The sequence below is a fragment of the Macrobrachium nipponense genome, chromosome 34 (assembly GCF_015104395.2).
Source record: "Macrobrachium nipponense isolate FS-2020 chromosome 34, ASM1510439v2, whole genome shotgun sequence".
Taxonomy (NCBI): domain Eukaryota; kingdom Metazoa; phylum Arthropoda; class Malacostraca; order Decapoda; family Palaemonidae; genus Macrobrachium; species Macrobrachium nipponense.
This window is the reverse complement of record NC_061095.1, coordinates 6,823,396-6,845,421: the sequence shown is the minus strand read 5'-3', so window position 1 is coordinate 6,845,421 and position 22,026 is coordinate 6,823,396. Positions and strand designations below refer to the sequence as shown.

Below are 22,026 nucleotides of genomic sequence, written 5' to 3'. Positions count from 1 at the left end.
ATGCCTCGTAAAATACCAAGGCCTTAATAGACTGAAGGACCCGGCAAAGACTCGCAATAATATGAGCAAGATTACGACCCGCCTGGTACCTGAAACACGTGTCTGTACGAAAAAATGCCGGACGTCATTCTGTCATTGTTATTTATTTGGAACTTTCAGAAGTTCAATCGAAGATGCAATGCCTAACTAACCTAATACTATTCTCCCCGAATTTGAATACATTTTATTAATTATCAATTTATATTTTATTTTTTAATACGCGAGATCTCTTCTTTCTGTATCTCCCTTTGCTTCCTCTTTCTTCTTCCAAATGAACATGTTCTTTAGAAGCTTGAATCTCGAATCAATGGTCCCTTTGGCCTTGTTCCATATGAACAAGTTTCATCTTCTGAATAGTAATATAATAATAATAATGGTACTGCTGAAGTCTGTCAAGGTTTCTACGATTTAAATAATACTATTATTAACCAGACACAAATGTTCATTTCACTGATCGAAATACCAGTGGTATAGAGAACGTGTTAATGCCTGCCATCAAATTTTCATTACGTCATCGGAACTTTACAAAGAGAGCGAAGTGCATCAAGTTACATTGGCAAACTGACCCAAGAAATATCAGACTTTGGTTTCTTAAAGGAGTTTCCTAATATACCTGCCCTTTTGGAGTTTCCTCCCTTTTGGAGTTTCCTATCATACTTGCCCAGAGCGTTTTCATCAGAGTTTACGTTTCAATCCATCATCAAATCGCGGTCTTTTGCCACTATAGCCTTTTCCTATTCTTCACCTATGATATCTTTCAAAATGTTAAGTATCCAAACCATAGCTATAGAGGGGAAAGATTGGACAGTCCATATATGATAGTTCCAGTTTGTGACTTGGACTGACTGCGCCATCGTTGTGTTAATTACCATATAAACAATGACGCAACTCATACAATCTAGTGGGAAACCGTGTACGCTTCAAGACGTGTTTTCACGGCTTTCCGCCAAGACTGTGAAATGAATTACGCATCATTTACTAAATACAATATGTACTGTATGCAGAAATAAAAATATTTAATTTTGCTGGTATATTTCTTCTATAATTAAACCAAAGTTTTGCAAATCTGGACGTTACCAACAACATTATGATCATGCTGCATTGACAGCCAACTTTCTCAGCAGTCTTTGACGATTGGTAAGTGATCTTTGCAGCATTTACCAAGGGCAATGTGCACTATATGCAGAAATGTAAATATTTAGTCTGCCTGCTGTAGTTTTTATACACTTTAGCAATAAAGCTGACCAATTTGCCTTGTCTTACCACCATAAATTTGATATTTTACTCTCTAGAGGCAGAGCTAATTATTATCGTTCTTTATTCATGGATCAAACTGACAGGCAGTAAAATGTGGCAACAGCATGCTAAAATAATTGCCATCTCCAACGTTGTCATCCCATATAAACTTCATCCACAGGCATAATAATATTATTAAAATAGCTTAGGTTTAACAGCTAGATACCTAACAACCAATATTCAATAGTCTGTACAATATTTTTAAAATTTACTATATCTGATACTATTAATAAGGATACAATTAATATTGTAGTTTGCCGTTGCCAGTACTGATGTAGCATATGCCGACTTGCCCCTTCTGGTTACTTCTTATTAGGTCAAATCAGCTTTGGTAGCCACACTGTTGCCTCTTACATATTCTGGACTTCAAAGTCTTTTGTAGAAAAAGCTCAAGCATACAACGAGGTCTGAAAATGTACTTTGGCAGAAAATGCTCGCTTCAATAGGTTTGATCCATAGTTTTGGCTCTTTATCCCTTCTGCAGTTTCTAGCCCAAGGTCTTAGTAATTGAGTCTGTCCCGAATTCTTGGCTCTTTCTTTTTCTCTTGTGCTTTTAAACAGGGTATATGTTAACTCCACACTAAAAACCCACAAGACTGGACTGAGGTGGCGCAAAGCAGGACATGGAGGGGATGATGTAACCGGACAACAGGACACAACCAGACCAGACAGCCAACGAACTGAGTGGGAGAGTACGTCTGAGATAACATTCCCCTCACTCATGCTGGGCGACTGACCCTTTTTACACCATATGAAGCCTGGGCTCAAGACAATAACTGTGCCTAAAATAATTAGGTTCGTTATGGCTCAACAGCAGTAGAAGAAAAACAGCTGTTTGTTTACAATAGATTATCGAACTCAAGACCATAAAACAGAAGTGTCGGTCGTAGAATAACTAAGTCACCTGCTAACCACCTTATGAATATGACGTGACCAAAAGTGGGTCACAATGTGGTTTGAGAGGCCACAAGTGTGTGTGTGATCCGTTGAATTGGCAACGGTTCCTCTAAAGGCAAAATCTCCTGGTCCTTTGTGGAAATATGAGCAAAATCTTTTGTTTTTCTTTGGCATTCTCAGTTTCCTCATGAGTCAACCTAACCAAAAAGATTAAAACCTGAAAGTTAGTTTTATTCATTGAAGAATAATATTAAAATTGGGTAATAATCACGAACAAAAATTATTCATAAATTTAGACAGAATAACGGGGAGAGAGAGAGAGAGAGAGAGAGAGAGAGAGAGAGAGAGAGAGAGAGACTCAACCCTCTTTGTACCATATAACATCACTCCGCCAGCTCTCTCTCTCTCTCTCTCTCTCTCTCTCTCTCTCTCTCTCTTCTTCCTCCGCTGCGTTAGCAAGATAAGGCTGCGCTACCAACCAAGGAAAGCTTCCTCCTGGGTTTGCAGTACCTACAGAAAAGAGGGTGCCCATCCTCTCCCCGTCTCCCCGCTCCCCCCCCCCTCCCCTCTCCTCCCACCAAGCCTAACTTCTCTTCCTGTTTTCTGGCCGGAACGAGAGGTGGCATAAACAGGTCGGCAAATGGGCAGAGAGAGAGAGAGAGAGAGAGAGAGAGAGAGAGAGAGAGAGAGCCATTAGTGTGTAGTTTAAGTGGCCACTTTACTTCCCGCAGTTCTTCAACGAGCGCCGGGGTTGTTCCTTCCTGCTGGAGAGAGAGAGAGAGAGAGAGAGAGAGAGAGAGGTTGGTCGATATCGATTCTCGACCAAAGACCGATTCGATGAGATGAGTTGCTCTTTTGTCAGTGGATTCTAAAACACAACAACGCCATCAGGACAACTCTTTCCAGCCCAACTGGAAACTTCACTTGATGCTATTATTATTATTATTATTATTATTATTATTATTATTATTATTGTAGTAGTAGTAGTAGTAGTAGTAGTAGTAGTAGTAGTAGTATTAATGTAATATGAGCAAACATTCATACAGAACAAGTCAAAAAGTCATTTGCTTGCCAGGTAAGCCTCGACAGAACAAAATGATTTTCAATGGAAAAAACAAATAATAACCTCGACAGAACAAATGATTTTCAATGGAAAAAATAATAAAAACAATACAATTTACAATTCACTAAAAGCTGTACAACCACAGACTCGCATTTTACCAAACAAAATCAATGAGATCAAGTTACTCAGCAAAAAAAGAAAAAAAAACATTCTTTTGTAAAGAAAAAACTAATAAACTGAAATTCTACACATTTTCGATGCAAATTATTTACATTTACCAGTATCCAGTTTATGACACACCTAGGCACTAATCTCCAATAGTAAAATAAATAAAAATAAATAAACAGGCGCCCAAGAAGACATGAAATTTCGTGCGAGTTTGTACACCCATAATCATGTACATAAGCACATACATGTGTTACGTAAATAGTGAAAAATATATCGAATACATACACAGACATATATATATATATATATATATATATATATATATATATATATATATATATATATATATATATATATATATTTATATGCAAGCATACGGAGACACGTCTCCGTGTTATGTAGAACGTTCAAGCATTTTCATACAAAGGCTACATGACCCCAAAAAATAATTTCCAAGAAAAAAACACTCCAATAACATTACGTGACGGCATGATAATTCCAGGTATCCATTTCGTTCCATTTCAATCCCAGAGGCACCTCGCCCCCCCACACCCTCAAACAAGAGACTTTTCCCCCAGGGGGAAAATTCTCCTTTCCTCGTCCTGGCCCCCTTGTGCTTATGGCTCTCGAGTGAGAAATGCGGACCCCGTGGCCAAACACTTCACGATCAGAATCAATATTTTGACATCGTCGCTTCAACCTGATAATATCTGATTTATCCCCCAAAGGCAAGAAAGCGGATTAAATGGGCAACCGAGCAATATCGAAAGTACACTCGACAAAAATGTGCCGCATCTGACTTGCCGTTTAATTTAATCGTGATTCTTTATCTTTCTCGTGTATTATCTTCAGTATTCTTTTTATTGGTGTAGGATTGCTGATGTAGTTAGCAGGGCATTTCGGCTTTTTCAGTAACAATACGTACTTGCTGTCAATCAATAAGAACTAGAGATACTCCGAAGAATTTGTCATTTATAAACTTGCACAAAAAGATTCCGTAAATTACTCAACTCGCGATGTAAACAAAAAGGAAATTAAAAATAATTCTAAATGCCGAATGCATCTTAACACAACCGGAAATATTCCGTTGAAATCAATCTATATTTTTTTTAAAGTGCATGATCCACATCAGGATCTATTCCAAAATCTAATTAACTCTTCTTGGCATTATGCCCACTTCGCCAGAAAACTCCATTGACATCTATCGAATACATTTGGAAATATATTCTGGACAATCAGACAAACAAACTACCGAGCATGAAAGCAGACAAGCTAAAATAAGGGTGAATACATAACTTACTTCCAACTTCCTGGGTGGAAGTAATAATTAAAATATTACCTTCACACAGACCAATATGTTTATAAAATGGATTTTCCTTTTTAACTTTTCAAAAACATTACCTTGCTGTGCTTACAGTTATATAAATAGGAACATTTATTCTTAAGAATCAGGTTAACTTAATCATTCAAAATAATAGACCCTTTCAATTACCCTTCACATCCCTGGCCTGTTGATTTGTGTGGGACCCCATGCCTTCCTGTCTTTACCTGCTTACGTATAGTGTACTACGTCAATCTACCACAGAAATTAACAGACTTATCCAATGAAATCGGTGTCGGTAATAAGACTGCCGCTCCTATTCATATTTCTCGACAAGTGCTTGTCAATTCTCAAACCAATTCCAAGTCCAGATAAAAGAGGAGGGTTGAGTATGAGCAAATAATTTATTATAGCGCTTCCCGTGGAAGCTTTTAAGAATGCAAAAGAAAAAGAAAGGCGTTCCCTGAATGGCTTGGCCAGAGCGAAGAAAGAAACCGGGTCCTCCTGAGACTCACTTCAGAAATGAACAGCGAGCAACTTTTGCTAAAGGATATAAAATCTTGCAGGCACTCAACTGCCCCTCAACTTTGACCACTTACGTCGTCAAAGGACGTCGGATAAAGTTTCACATACTGGAAACGTACAGCTAACAGTTACCAAAAGTAAGGAGTAAAAAAAAATTAAATAAACTAAAATGAAAAAAAAAAGTTAAAAAGAAATGCTTAACAATAAGTACGCCCCACGTGAACAGGAATAAAGGTATCAGTGTTTTACAAGACAAAAACCTATAACGAACCTCGAGTTTACAGGATATACAAATTAATATAACGTTTCAAGGTATAATTTCTCGTCCGCTGGCAGACCCAAATAATGAAAATCATCTCACACAAGCAAATAAATACACTTACCGAGGTAATCTGGTTATGAAACTTACCGAGGTAATCTGGTTATGAAACAGACAAATTTAGTCCCTCCGCCTACGCCAAAAACTTCTAATACTGCGCCGTCAGATGAATCTCAATTATGCAGTCAAGTCCGAGTGCCTAATAAAATGACGTCATATTTCAGGGGCTAAAAATAGCATCCCTTCTTTAAGCAAAATTGAATGTGATCGACAATCGGGCCCTTTTCCTCTCTGTAACAATGATACCATTACGATGTCATTATATAAAACATTTAAAATTTAATGACGCAAAAATCTACTTTAATAATAATAATAATAATAATAATAATAATAATAATAATAATAATAATGATAATAATAATAATAATAATAATAATAACCAAATCCAAGAGGACCTGATCTTGTTTGTCCTCCCCCGGGTGACAGTAGGGGAGACATGACACAGCCATCCACCTTATGCAAACCTGTTTGCCCGCCCCGGTTGGGGCGGCGCAGGGTAGGTAGGGGATCGGGAGGGTAGGGGAAACAGTGGCCACTAGGCCAACAGGCTCTTAATAAATAATAATAATAAGAAGAGAAAAGTTCGTTTCAACTTAAATATTCCTTATCCTTCGCTAGCCTACACCTAACATTCTTCAAAGGTCCTTATTAAGGCTGGACAGTCATTTTGTGCCTCTGTCTGTATAGGTACATACTGAATGATCACCGTGAAGCTATATCCAGCGATCATCGCAATAAAGCACCGTCACAAATCTCTGGGTGTAGTCATGAATGTGATCAAGCAAAGCAAAAAATCGTAGTAATCTGTTATCAGCACCCGAAAAAGAGCGCGATCCCATTTTTTTTTTTTTTTTTTTTTTGGAAGAAAGTGAATTGTCACTTCATGAAATTCTGGAGCTTTATTGGAACAAGGGGATCTATAATACTGATCGCTCCCGGTAGCATATTCCCGAGCTGTAACCGAGTACCGTCCCTTCTCTGAGAAAGCGGGACGTCTTATCATAAAAACTAACCCCCGAATCTTCTTGAAAACAATCTGATATGCTTTCCACACTGAATTGACCACTTTGCCGTTCTTCAGAACTACCTAACCTAACCTAGGGGCATGGCATTAAAACCGGGGCTGGTGCAGTACCAGTATACATCTCGGAATTTGCCTCCCGGTATTCAAAATGGACCCATTTCACAAACGAACATTATTTTTTCTTATATATTCGAGACTGATAATGCCGATGCATTTGCAGAAATACAAAATACAACATAATGAAAAACATTACGCCTACAAAATACACATTTTATCCATCCATGTGTAAAGCTTATAAAACGAATTAAATAGCAAGATGCATAAAACATATGAAAAATACTGATGATGTTTGGTACGGTGGAATTCGGGAATTTTACAAAAAAGGACTAATGAAAATGATTGGAGAGCAATATGTCAGACACCAAAATCTTACCTTTATCGAAAATTGCGTATCATTCCTTCCAGATATGTACTTACATGTTACCAAGAGCGATCCCAAAATCCCTGGGAACCTAAAAAAAACATGGCGACCAAACCAGAGAGCAGACCTGTAATACAGGAGCAATACTTGAAAGCAACACATTACTCAGGAGCCCGGGTAACCATGGCAACGGCGATCTCGCTCGACTACATCAAAACGCCCATGGTTTGCTCGCTACCAACACAAACTATTTATAACATTTATGAAATGCCGCAGTTCTGAACCAAGACGAAGTAAGTTTTCTCAGTGTACAAGAAACCAAAACGAGTTTAAAGTTTTCTCCGTAAACTAGAAACCAAGACGAGTTTCAAGTTTCTCCGTAAACAAGAAACCAAGACGACTTCTAAGTTTTCTCCGTAAACAAGAAACCAAGACGAGTTTCAAATTTTCTCCGTAAACAAGAAACCAAAACGAGTTTTAAGTTTTCTCCGTAAACAAGAAACCAAAACGAGTTTTAAGTTTTCTTAGTATACAAGAAACCAAAACGAGTTTTAAGTTTTCTCAATAAACAAGAAACCAAGACGAGTTTCAAGTTTTCTCCGTAAACAAGAAACGAAGTCGACTGCTAAGTTTTCTCCGTAAACAAGAAACCAAGACGAGTTCAAGTTTTCTCCATAAAACAAGAAACGAGACGACTACTAAGTTTTCTCCGTAAACAAGAAACCAAAACAAGTTTTAAAGTTTTCTCGTAAACAAGAAACCAAAAACGAGTTTTAAGTTTTCTCTGTAAACAAGAAACCAAAACGAGTTTTAAGTTTTCTCCGTAAACAATAAACCTAGACGAGTTTTAAGTTTTCTTAGTATACAAGAAACCAAGACGAGTTTTAAGTTTTCTTAGTATACAAGAAACCAAGACGAGTTTTAAGTTTTCTCCATAAACAAGAAACCAAAACGAGTTTTAAGTTTTCTCCGTAAACAAGAAACCAAAACGAGTTTTAAGTTTCTTAGTATACAAGAAACCAAAACGAGTTTTAAGTTTTCTCCGTAAACAAGAAACCATGACGAGTTTTAAGTTTTCTCCGTAAACAAGAAACCAAAGCGAGTTTTAAGTTTTCTCCGTAAACAAGAAACCAGACGAGTTTTAAGTTTTCTTAGTATACAAGAAACCAAACGAGTTTTAAGTTTTTCCTCCGTAAACAAAAACCAAAAAACGAGTTTTAAGTTTTCTCCGTAAACAAGAAACCAAAACGAGTTTTAAGTTTTCTCCATAAACAAGAAACCAAAACGAGTTTTAAGTTTTCTCCGTAAACAAGAAACCAAAACGAGTTTTAAGTTTTCTTAGTATACAAGAAACCAAGACGAGTTTTAAGTTTTCTCCATAAACAAGAAACAAAACGAGTTTTAAGTTTTCTCGTAAACAAGAAACCATGACGAGTTTTAAGTTTTTATAATTTTCCTTGTAAACAAGAAAAAACCAAAACGAGTTTTAAGTTTTCTCCGTAAACAAGAAACCAAGACGAGTTTTAAGTTTTTCTTAGTATACAAGAAACCAAAACGAGTTTTTAAGTTTTATAGGAACCGTAAACAAGAAAACAAAGCGAGTTTTAGTTTTTCTCCATTGAAACAAGAAACCAAGACTAGATTTAAGTTTTCTTAGTATACAAGAAAAAACAAAACCAAAACGAGTTTTAAGTTTTCTCCATAAACAACGAAACCAAAAAACGAGTTTTTAAGTTTTCTCCGTAAACAAGAAAGAAAACCAAAACGAAGTTTTAAGTTTTCTTAGTATACAGAAACCATGACGAGTTTTAAGTTTTTTTGTAGTATACAAAAACCAAGACGAGTTTCCAATTTTCTCGTAAACAAGAAACCATGACGAGTTTTACGTTTTCTCCGTAAACAAGAAACAAAAAAACGAGTTTTTTAAAGTTTTCTCCGTAACAAGAAACCAAAAACGAGTTTTTTTAAGTTTTCTCCATAAACCAAGAAACCATGACGAGTTTTAAGTTTTTTTCTAAGTATACATAAAAAGAAACCAAAACGAGTTTTAAGTTTTCTCCATAAACAAGAAACCAAAACGAGCTTTAAGTTTTCTCCATAAACAAGAAACCAAAACGAGCTTTAAGTTTTCTCCGTAAACAAGAAACCAAGACGAGTTTTAAGTTTTCTTAGAATACAAGAACCCAACAAGCGAATTTTAAGTTTTCTCCGTAAACAAGAAACCAAGACGAGTTTTAAGTTTTCTTAGAATACAAGAAACCAAGACGAATGTTTAGTTTTCTCAGTCTACAAGAAAACACTATTATTGACAATCAATATATGAAAACATATTTCAAGGAATGTCAAATGAAAATATAAGGCGCGACCCACTCCATTATATTATAACCTTTCATTGAGGTTTGTGAAACATATGTAAGAAGAACTGAAGTGGATCCCATCGTCCATAAACTTGATGAATGTCTCCGAGACTTAATCTTCCCCAAAATGATTAATGAAATGATGTCCCAATTTTGGACTGCTACACCAAACAGCTTCCTTCCACTATATCTATATCCAAATTACGATCGTCCTAAAAAATATTATATTTAAAATTTTGATGGTCCTTTGATATTGCTATCACCATGAAGAGTTTTTCTTTTGGCATGATTTCGATGTCGCTATAAGCAGTTTATAGACAGACTTCCAGCATATCCATAATCACATTTAATGACCAACGACAAAATCCAAAGCTTAACTTTTCCCACCACCCTCCCTCGCCGATTACTCCCATCGACTCCACAGCCACAACTAGATCCGCAGCAGAATCTATCAGATTCATCATTGAACCCACTCTAATTTATCTCAAAGTTTGGCGAAAACTTTTCTGGACCTGAGTCAGTTACAATAGATGGTTGCGGTGAGCCAAATCATCTAAGGACAGGGAACATTACCAAGAGTATGAAGTAAGTTTTTATGTGGGTAAACATACAAAATCTTATGCACATACACACACTTAAAAGTGTCTGGCTCTCGGTCTCTAGATTCATTCCATTTTTGAACTGAACTGCAAATTGTTAATGGAAGGCTATTTATTATTTGAAAAACAAACATTGATGGGTATCATCCAGTATGATGGTAATTAAGGTCGACCTCTAAAAACTGAAATGAAAACCAAGGTTAATGGAATTGATTTCTGCACTGATAACTCTCTCTCTCTCTCTCTCTCTCTCTCTCTCTCTCTCTCTCTCTCTCTCTCTCTCTCTCTCTTCTGTCCCCTGTCATTTCATTACCCCACTATCAGCAATCTGAATATGAATTTGCTCTATGCCGAATAAACAGAAACCAACACTGGTGAAAACCATCACTAAACTACTAAAAGAGCATTGCCGTGAAAACTTCCTCGACCAGGATTAACGAATCGACCCCATCGGAAAACGTCAACATTCACTTAAGCGATTCTACATAACTCAGCCCAACCAGATGTTATCACCCTCGACTCTCAAGTAAGAACCGTCATTCCACGTCGGAGCCGAACGTATGACATGGGCTCAATGGTCAAAAATGGCAGGTGCAAATGGCTATGTCACATTTCTTCTCTCTTCTTCCGCCGATTTTCAATTTGTCTCTTACCAGGGATCTCGCCCCGTAAGGTGACAGCCATAGTTGGAGCTATACCAAGAACTGAACTTAAAAGACCGCAAACACACCCACAAACGTAATCATTTATTCCCTTTCCATTTGATTATTATTATTTTTATATTCAGAAGAAGAACCCTATTCATATGGAACAAGCCCACAGGGGCCACTGACTCGGAATTCAAACGTCCGAAGAATATGGTGCCCATTCGAAAAAAAGTAACAACCTAACCTTCAAATACAACCTGGATGCCTAGTTTAAAAATCATGCCTAGAGTTAAAGAACAGACTTTGTACTTCAGAATTGTCTTCTTCGATTCATAAGAAGTGATAACACAATCGTACGGCTGCCCAATCCTCTCAATCCCGTTCTTTATCATCTTTATCATCTTAAATCACTTCACATGTCCTCGTCTCTTTCAAAGCAATTCTCTTCAAAATCCAACGTTACTAAAAACAACCAGAAAAATTTAATTATTCTATAAATTCTCTCTCTCTCTCTCTCTCTCTCTCTCTCTCTCTCTCTCTCTCTCTCTCTCTCTCTCATAAGCACACTCTCATAAGCACACACAAACACGCGATTAACTGAAAAGATGGGTAGGTACAAAAACGGAAACTTTCAAGAGTGACCACTTCAAAGAACCGGAGTACCTTTAATGTCTGGCATCCTTTCATGTCTACTTCGTCGTTCCGACGATGCATCACGGAAATTTTCGGAAACGAAATCCTGGTTGCTATGACAACACAAATAAACACTCGTGGAATCACCTCACGGTTTAAAGAGTCAGTCGGATAGTTCTGTTTTCTTTTGAGCCGACGCAAATATGCGAGAAAAGAAGGCCAATGTGTAATGTAGAAGTAGGAATCGCAAAATACACGGGAGAAGGAAGACAGGAACAAACGGCAGGGTAGAAATTAAAAGAAAATCAAGAGGAGAAAAAGGTATGACATAAAGATGAACAAGATACCAGGAAAAGGGGGAAAAATCTGAATAAGATTGAAAGAATTAAAACAATTTTGCAGCTTGCCTTTCTTACCCTAAGCTGAACTTAAAAGAAAATCAAGAGGAAAACACGGGAATGAAATAAAGGTGAAAGAGATACCAGAAAAATGAAAAAGCAAAAATTCTGAATAAGACCGAAAGAATTAAAAAAAAATTTTTGCACCTTAACACGAGTACCTAAAGTTGAAATATCCGCATAAGAATTCACACAGTTAAATTGGAAAATGTCATCGCTAAATGAAACTGCTCAAAACCTGGTGAAATATGTTAGTAGGTTACGCCTTTTGAGCTCGTAATGAATTATGGATCCTAGAAGCTTATTTTTAAGCGCTAAGAGCTTAATCCCGGCAACTTTGAATCTCTTTCATCCATGGATTTTCAGATTATGCATCACTGGAGTTGGTCAAGTAGCTTTTAGAAACGTAGAAAATGTAAAAAAAATTAATAGAAAGATAAGATGGACAGAGAGGAACAATGGAATATATCAAAAGGAAAAAAGCGAATAACGTTACTATCCACATTAATATGACTTAGAAAAATAATAGAACTACCCTTACCGTCCCAGAGTAAGCAATTCAAGATAAGGTAAGGGTATTTTCTAATATATATATATATATATATATATATATATATATATATATATATATATATATATAGATATAATTATAATGTTATACTATATATATATACACATACATATAACGTTGATAAATAAATAGAAAATAACCGTTTCCTTCATTGTTGAGGTGAACATCACCAAGTTCACCAAAGCGAAAAAATGAAAATGCGAACAAATATTTCATAACATAAAACAAACTTCCTTCAACGTCCAAACGAACACCGCATCCAAATTCAGTGAAGCCTCAACTGAAATAAGAGGTTTAGCGGTCATACGCCGGAAAAGCACATCCCTCAGTTTCCTAGAGAGCATTGCCTCGAAATTCAGTAAAAGGCGGGACTAGAGAAAGCCATCGAGTGGCTCGTCCCTTTAGCCGGAGAACAATAAAGAACGTGATTCATTCTAATGTGCCCTCGAAGGGGCCAAGGGCCTTCAAATGACAGCACTTTTCTTCTGGGAGAAGTTGACGACTTTCTTTTGAGGTTTCGACTTTTCTCGGAACTTTTTTTATTCCGCAATTCGACTCCCTCACAATTTTCACTCGCCCCGATTTCAGCTGTTAAAGAATAACCCTTCGAGTCTTACATTCCCAACGGTACCTTTCTCCTTTTTTCCTTTTTTATTTCTTTCTTTCTTTTTCTCTTTCCGGAGAAAATGGTTTTTTAAGGGAGTCTAGCTGACCTAACCTACACACTGAAGGACATGAGATTAACATGATTACACAGATAACAGAACATTCAGAATAATGAGTAAAAAAGTAATAATGTCTAGAGTAGTATCTATATATACATAGTGTCCTTCATAAAAGATTAATAAATAATGACATATTAATATTGACCTTTATAGCAAAAATTTCATTTGTATTCTTCAACCAATCATCTTGTCAGCGTCTATTTCTAAAACATACAGTAATCCACAGTACAAAGACATAAGGTAACGATTTGTTGGTGTTTGAACCATTCACAGATCTTCAAAAGTTAGTTAAATGAAGTAGGCGACTATTCGGTAATTTATCAAACAAATAAAATGATAAATTTCTCGAAAGTCTCGAGCAGAAAGTAATATAAGGAACTGTTAAAAACTGAGGAGCTGCAAAGATACAAAGACACAAATGCATGTGTTTGTGTGTATATATATACATACACACACATATACTCGTGTTACATATACGTATATGTATGTATATGAATTGCCGCGTGTTTGTCAGGTGTCTGAGTTTAGGGTGATGCAGTATGTATTCAATTGTGTTTGTTTTATTCATTCACACATACACACACACAGATATGTATGCATATAAACCGTACAAAATCAAATAAATACCGCATCTTCCTACACGTGAACCCAAACCGAACACCCAGCCGCTATGTAAAACATTAATAAGAACCTAAGCCCTATAATATCCCCGTATCACCCTCTCTCTCTCTCTATCCCCCTGCCTCGACTCCCTTCACTCTCATCAACCAATAGTAATGGCGCGTTAGCATCACCTAGGAGATCTAAACCGTCCTTGGTTAATTTAATATCCTACTTGTTTCACCCTTCTCCCTACAACTCCCTACGCCCCCAGTAGCGTCGCTCCAACGCCCTTCAAGAACTGGCAGTCAGGTCTCCTACCTTCAGTTGGCTTTCTGCTAATATTAGTATGTGAGGGATATCGGGTGGTGGTTGCTGATGCTGCTCTTTCTCTCTTTTTGGTTTTATATCTCTCTCACTTTCCTTCCCTTTTCTGATATGCTGCATAGAGGATGGGCAGTAACAGCCATTGTAGAGGATGGGAAGTAACGGCCATTGTAGAGGATGGGAAGAAATAACGGCCATTGTAGAGGATTGGAAGTAACGGCCATTGAAGAGGATGGGAAGTAACGGTAATTTTCAAAAAGTCTACTTCCTGATTCTATAGTCTATCATTAACAGAAGACAAAATAAAATATTCGTTTGCTATATAACTACATCAAACACCTGTATATATCACGTTACAATTTGTCTAAATAGAAGAGCTTCTTGGAACAAAGTGGGGCCATTTAACCAACTAATTTTTAATGAGAATTCCAATCGTTCGGCTAAACTATTTCCTTTGATCTTCATTTCAAATATATTGCCTGATAAATACATTTTAAAATATACTACAAAATACATATGCTTGTAGATCCTAGATTTACGCATCCGCATCTTCATAAATTCACTTTAAATATAAACACAAAACCAGAGACATACATCTCTCTCTCTCTCTCTCTCTCTCTCTCTCTCTCTCTCTCTCTCTCTCTCTACACATACACAGCCCTACTCTCACTAAATTTTCAATAAGAAAAGCAGACATGAGAACACGGGAACTACCACTTGACTGCCAGGCGGACAAAATACTGCGACTTTTTCAACGGAGCAATTGCAGAAATCCGCACAAGTTCCGGATAATCCCCAACAAAGGAATAGGATATTTCTTTTCCTCGACCGTCACCTCAGTGACAGCCTGGTCAACTGGACTCTCTGCTGCCAAATGCAAGGCACCACCAAAAGAAAATACTTTGGAAACTTCAGGGGGAAAACGAAAAAATTATCAGTTATGAGGGAAGTAACGCGAAGTTATCCAAACTGAGAAAGTAAGAATGAGTGATAGAAATCCTCCCGCACAGGATAAAATAGACAAGGGCGAAATGTTATTGTACAAGAACATAAATATATATTTTACGATGAAAATAAATATTGAAATTACATCGAGGAGGAGAAAATTATCAGCAAATGCCTTCCTCGACTAAATGAAATGGTATAATAGATAAGTACGACATTTTGAGGGGAAAAGGTAACCGAGAAAATTCGATAAGACGGCACGAAAAGACCCGTGGAATTATTTCTCCTTTCGGTTTTGGGTCAGTCATCCATCTCCAGCTGTTGACAATCACTGAATTATTTTCTTATTGTTCTTGACTTTGTGGTAATTTAATTTTCAGAAAATTAGACCTCTTGAGAATGTGAGAATTATAGAAAATCTGTTCGTGCACTTTGATACAATCTTTACAATTAATATATTTACAAACATACACAAAAGCGCACACATTATACATTTGTACAAATATCTGTGTCAACATTAAGCTGTTTGGCCTAACGGGACACGGCTCACAATAAAAGTAAGGACAGTATCAACTGTCTCATGCACACTTCAAGTGCTAAATTGTGGAATGAAACCATTATGTCGAAAGCTAACAAACACTAACCGGTTCTTGCTCTTACACAGAAGGCTCACCTTTATTTTACAAGCACTCCTTCCCTTTCTGGAGGTTTGGTGCCACCTCTTCTTTTCAAAACCTCTTACAAGCCATATATCCATCCCCTTCTAGACTTCTAGATCCCTCTCTCTTACTACCTCCAAGCATTTCCGAATTGTGTATCATTTTCACCAACCTATCATCATTCCTTCTTTCCAGATGACTGAACCATCTCAAAACACTGACCTATCCAGTCACCTACTCTTACCTTTTTACCAATCCTACTATGTATATCGTTACATTTCACTTCCTTCTCATTTTTCATATACTAATAATAAACAGTTATCACTACAGCTTCCAGCTTTATTTATTTGCATTCAATAACCCCACTTCAATTCCATAGAGGAGAGTTGGTTCAAAATTTCGCTCCTACATTACCACCTTGAATTCCTCCCAATCTTATTAAAAAATCTTGCTACCTTTTCTTGCTTCACTTACTCATCATACAAAATCTCTCACCGTCTATAATACCAATCACTGCTCCATCATTCTTGTTCCCATTCAACCTTATAACCTTTCTCGTGTTCATATATATTCTCTCAACGTTTTCTTCTTGCAAACATTTTCAAACTAATCTCTGAAATTTAGTTTCATAATCAAAACCCATCAATATATTATCGGCAAACATCAGCCACCCTACGTACCATTTACAACTCACGTTCTTATCCCAAAACTTAGCACCTACATCTACTGCCCTTACTCTGTCTTCTCACAACACTCCATTCATAAAAGGTGTTAATCAGCCATGGATACAGAACACACCCTTGCTTCAGACTCACTTTTACACCAAACCAGTCATTCTCCCACCTGCTTTAACAATTTACTGTTCCAATATTAATGCTTTTTAACGCTATCTGCAATTTAGCCTCTACACCATTCATACTCAACACCATCCACATTGACTCTAGAAATTCTATCATAAGCTTTCTCTAGATCTTCTTTCATATTTCTCACATAACTGTTTCATGATAAGCACTGGTCTATATACCCTCTTCCATACTTACAGACATGTGTTTATTTCCTTATCAACCAAAATCCTATAACATACCTTTAATGGCATAATTCTTAAAAGCGCTCCAATTTCTTTCACCATGACTTACCCACCATAGTCACCCTCTCAACTACATTTTCACCAACGTACCGAGGCCTTTATCTTAATCTCCAAACCTTTCGGCGTCTTTCAATTATCCGTTTCAACTGCCCTCCTTACTTACATCCACAGCAACTTCCACAAGCATTTTCACGTTTAACGTAACACGTACTATGCACTCTTATCATTCGGCTCCATTTTCCTTCTATCTTCTTATTCGACAAATCTTCTAAATACTCACCCCAATAATCACTTCTGCATTCAACCCTCGAGTGCTGTATCAAAAATGAATGACAAGGGAAAAAAATACCAAAACATCAGCCAATCCCTCTAACTTCGTTAGTAGCTCATTAGCAGTGTTCCAGTCCCCAAGACACAAACTGCGCCCCACACGTCTATCTTCCAAGGATTCTCGCATTTCTTGTACATAAGACTTTCAATCACGAGCCAGAACACACGTTTCTGTTCTTACTTCCCTTTTTCCTCCCAATATCTGCATTCGCCACCATTCTATCGTCCTTTATTTTCTTCATGAAGAAAGCACCTTATACAGGGCAATGATCCACCTTTATATTTATACTAATCGTTTTGCTGCACCTTTGAATTTGTATTTTTCACAATTTAACCCCTTTTCAATACGGACACTCTAAACGTGTATATGTATGTATATGTATGTATATATATATATATATATATATATATATATATTATATATATAGAATATATATACTATATATAGATATATATATATATATATATATATATATAATTATATATATGTATGTATTGTATGTATGTACTGTATCGATATATGATGCTGTGTTGTTTTTTTCATAATAAAGGTATAATTCCGTTTGAAAGGTCTTCATAATTTAACGATCTCATTTTGGGTGAAACTAAGGCACACAAAGGTCATGGAATCACCCTCGCAAAAAAGTAATCTTACGGGCCATCAGAGACGTGCAGTATTGCATAAATAAATGCATAAAGTAAATAAAGTGGTAACAGACTTTAATGTTAACAATAAATTTCCTCGTAATACTTGCTGGAAATGAAGGGCAAAGATCCAGCACAGCATGAAAATGATTGAGTGGTTGTCCAGGTATAAGACGGATGAAAGGAAAATCTGTGGCCGGTACGTTTCCTCGCGTCTTAGGTAATATTATCCGCGTAAATACATGATGTGGAAAAGGAAGCGCAGAAGATCAGGATTCAACGATATTTACATCTATTTGAAGTTCTTCCAAAATCTAGAAACGTGAAGGATAACCATTCAGGGATAGTTAAATATATCTGAAATTCTTTTCCTTGAAAATGCGGATAATATAGTATTTTGGGTGGGTATTGACGACTGTATTGCAATGCATATTACAGGAGTTAAACTTTTTCTAGACACCAACGTAAAAACTCACCCAAATAAGTACATCTTCACGGCTTAATCCTTACCTGAAAAGATAAGAACATCACTGATAAAATATGGCAACTACATAACACATATAAATGAAAAAAAAACATGAAAGAAATTCGTTAAAAGTTCTTTTACTCATGGTAAAATATTCTAACAATGATATCTAAGTAAAATACTCATATCTCAGTTGATAGAAACAGTGGAAGCATGTAAATAAAAAAAGTGCCTTTATTCCAAAATAATGGTAACCTCTTCCAAAATATATAACAACATGACGCCCATTGGAGAGAAAATTAAAATTAGGAAAGATATTTTACCAGGCTAACATACACAACACAGACGACTGTCAAGAGACAGACGCGTCACTCGGACAGTTTTAAAACTTCCAAAAGAATTAAAACTGCACATAACATCTACTGGCTACATCCAACTTCCTCCTCACAGTCGATGACAATAAACACTTGCAGGAGTCCAAGAAGCACCAAAGTAACATCCAAATTAGCAAATGACCTTGCAAGGATCATTCCTGCAAAAATTGTCGTCATTTAGTTTGCTAGACCTGATCAGACAAATCAGTGTGAAATATTACCAGACGCCAAAACGACAGAAATAATTATAATATTTCATACTGTGCATAGAAAGCACATGAATGAAATGGTGTAATTGAAATCTGCAGCATCCCAAGGCGCATTTACTTCAACATTACGTTTTCAAAGGCCCTAGTATCAAAGCAGCTGTCTAATTGAAAAATATTCCAGTCTTTGAGATTGCTGTTGAGTTTCGCGCTCCCCTTGGATTATCAACATTAATATTATCATCTCCAGTATGTGAACGTTTTAAGGTACATGCCTATAAGGTCAGCTGCTTGTAAAGCAAGCTTCCAAAAACATACAATAAAAAATTACGAAAATGTAAAATCGGAATAAGATATAAATAAACTAAATGGAAGTAAATTAATAAACGTCTCAGTTGATACGTTCCATCACTGCATTAGTCTTTAGCTATATCAAGTAGAGACTATCATGAATCTTCCTTAGAAAGTTTGCTTGGGTTTCTGCATCTCGTTCAATTATCCTATGTAAATGACCATTATAATGAAGGATTTTTAAGACACCGCGTGTGCATTGTATTGATATTATGCTTCAGTTCTGTCCCAGGCTATCAAGCGAAACTATGCAAAGTGGGCTTTGCATATTTCACAGGAAGTGCAATAACTTTGCTTTCAAGAAATGACTTGCCCAGATAACAATATTATGCAGATGCAATATATCGACTTAGTAAAACGATGAACGCAGAGTAATGCGCAAAATCCCTAAGTATAAAGAAAATTACAGACTGGAGAAAAGGGTAATTCATTTCTGAAAGAATTACATTAAGAAAAAAAGATTTTCTACAACTGCTTACAGGAGAATCACCATTGCATATTGCCGTTTTTATATTTTTTAACAATGTATAATTTAATCATATAATGCACAATCAGTAATATCACACCTGACTGAGTAAATACAAGTTTGACAAAGCCAAACTGTCTGTCATATGTGGGAGAATGTAATGGTCTATAACCGTTCCAACGGACGAAATCTTGCATCGTTCTAACGGACGAAATCTTACATATGGAAAGAGCCATAAACTAATCTGTCTGCTGAAACGGCGGCTGATAGAACGCCCATATTGAGAACGCTACACGTCAGATCGCACTAATAATCTGGCTCAGGGCCGCGTTAAAGGATCAAAAGGTGGGCCCTAATGCCTGCCAGATCATCGGGGGCCCCAAGGGCTCACCCTAAAGGATGCTCCGTCCCTCGATAAGATGAAGATAGATATGTCTTTTTTTTTTTTCGCTCTCTAAGGCGGTCTTCACTTTTTCACCCCTAGGGAAATCTCCGTGCGAAATTACGCTCTATGATGAGTCATTCGTGATGTCCTTATTCCTCGCTATCCAATTTTTTCATAGAGATATTTCCTCTTTCCGAAGGACATGTGCACCTTCTTTCTTTTACGAAATATCTCATGTAATTTTTTCGAAGCAGTTTGCTTAAAGGTAATAACGGCTATAGTTTTTTCACTTTTCATATATGTCAACACGAATAAGATTAATTATATAAACTTCCGAGAATGCATAATATATATTAAAGAAGAATGCAAACACTCCCAAGATCTCTCTCTCTCTCTCTATGTATATATGTATATTATATATAATATAATATATATATATATATATATATACTATATATATATATTATATATATATAGATATATAAAAGTAAGCGAATACCACAGGAAAATAATGTCAGAAATCCAAGCGCTTTCGTTCTTTACTTAGACATCGTCAAGGAGTTAATGAAGTACAATTGGAGATAAAGGTCTCAGGTACAAAACAAGATCAAGAATATCAGATGGTTAATTGTAAAAAAGGTAAAAATTAAAAGAGATAATCCAGGATTATCGGATATCACACGGTCATAAACCTAACCGAAACTACAAAGTATCTTTTACAGTCCAAAACATGTAAAAACTGAATATATTAATTTTGTTGCTTATATTTATCTACAACTTTTTTCATAATGAAAGCATCAAGTTTAAATAAATCAAGATTTTAAATTTAGAACATTTCTATTATTTGACTTGATGAAACAAGATTAAAAGGAATATCATTGATATCCGATAATCCTGGATTATCTCTTTTAATTTTTATATATAATATAATATAATAATATCTACATATAATATATATCTATATATATATATATATATAATATATATATATATATATATATAATATATATAGTATATATTATATATTATATATAAGTAACGAATAACCCCAGGAAAACAAGATTATAAGGAATATCATTGAATCTTGTTTCATCAAGTCAAAAATAATAGAAATGTTCTAAATTTGTAAGTCTTGGTTTATTTAAACTTGATGCTTTCATTATGAAAAAAGTTGTAGATAAATATTAAGCAACAAAATTAATATATTCAGTTTTTACATGTTTTGGACTGTAAAAGATACTTTGTAGTTTCGGTTAGGTTTGTGACCGTGTGATATCCGGTAATCCTGGATTATCCCTTTTAATTTTTACCCTTATGACAATTAACCATCTGGTATTCTTGATCTTGTTTTGTACCTGAGACCTTTATCTCCAATTGTACTTCATTAACTCCTTGACGATGTCTGAGTGAAGGCGAAAGCGCTTGGATTTCTGACTATTATTTTCCTGTGGTATTCGCTTATTTATGAAGTCACATGCATCTACAAAGATTTTTTAAGCATATATATATATATATATATATATATATATATATATATATATATATATATATATATATATATTATAGGTGTGTGCGCGCTTGCTGCCACTAAAATAGACCTTTTGTCGGGAAAATCTTGCTCCAAATTTGTCGCTTAATACCTGAACTCCTGAGCTAGAGGATCAATGACCATACCTGACGGCAAGCTTACGAAAAACCAAGGTGTTCTCGCTCCTATCTAGTCATCTAGTGTGCTATGTGGCATCCAAACAGAGCTAATCGGCTAAGCCCTGTTTGATGAGTAGAATCTTTCAAGGAACATTAAGACTGATTCATATACTCAACAAATTAGAGGCCTACAAAACCATTTAAGTACAGGACTTCATGACGAAGAATCCTAAATCAGCAAACACAAGTTAACTGCAAGAATTGCTCATCGTTCCCATGTAAATGAAAATGAACAATCTTATTTTTCCTATGAAAATTTACCTTGGGCGCTTACCAACGTAGATGGAGTGATAAACAGGGCTAAGCAAAAAAAAAAATAAGAACTTGAGCTAAAGAGGTAAATCTGAATATATATATATATATATATATATATATATATATATATATATATATATATGTATATAGTATATATATA

The 22,026-nt window shown here is 35.9% G+C and overlaps 1 long non-coding RNA gene across 2 annotated transcripts in view; it reads right to left on the bottom strand.

Moving 5' to 3' along the window:
• Window positions 1-22,026, bottom strand: part of LOC135207647 (uncharacterized) — a 359,652-nt gene that overhangs the window by 207,961 nt on the left and 129,665 nt on the right. Inside the window, exon 2 of one of the 2 annotated variants that reach the window (XR_010313014.1) lies at window positions 18,133-18,166. The exons of the other annotated variant lie outside the window; for it this stretch is intronic. This is a non-coding gene — a long non-coding RNA (uncharacterized LOC135207647). The remainder of the gene's footprint in view (window positions 1-18,132; window positions 18,167-22,026) is intronic. 2 annotated transcript variants of the gene reach the window in all.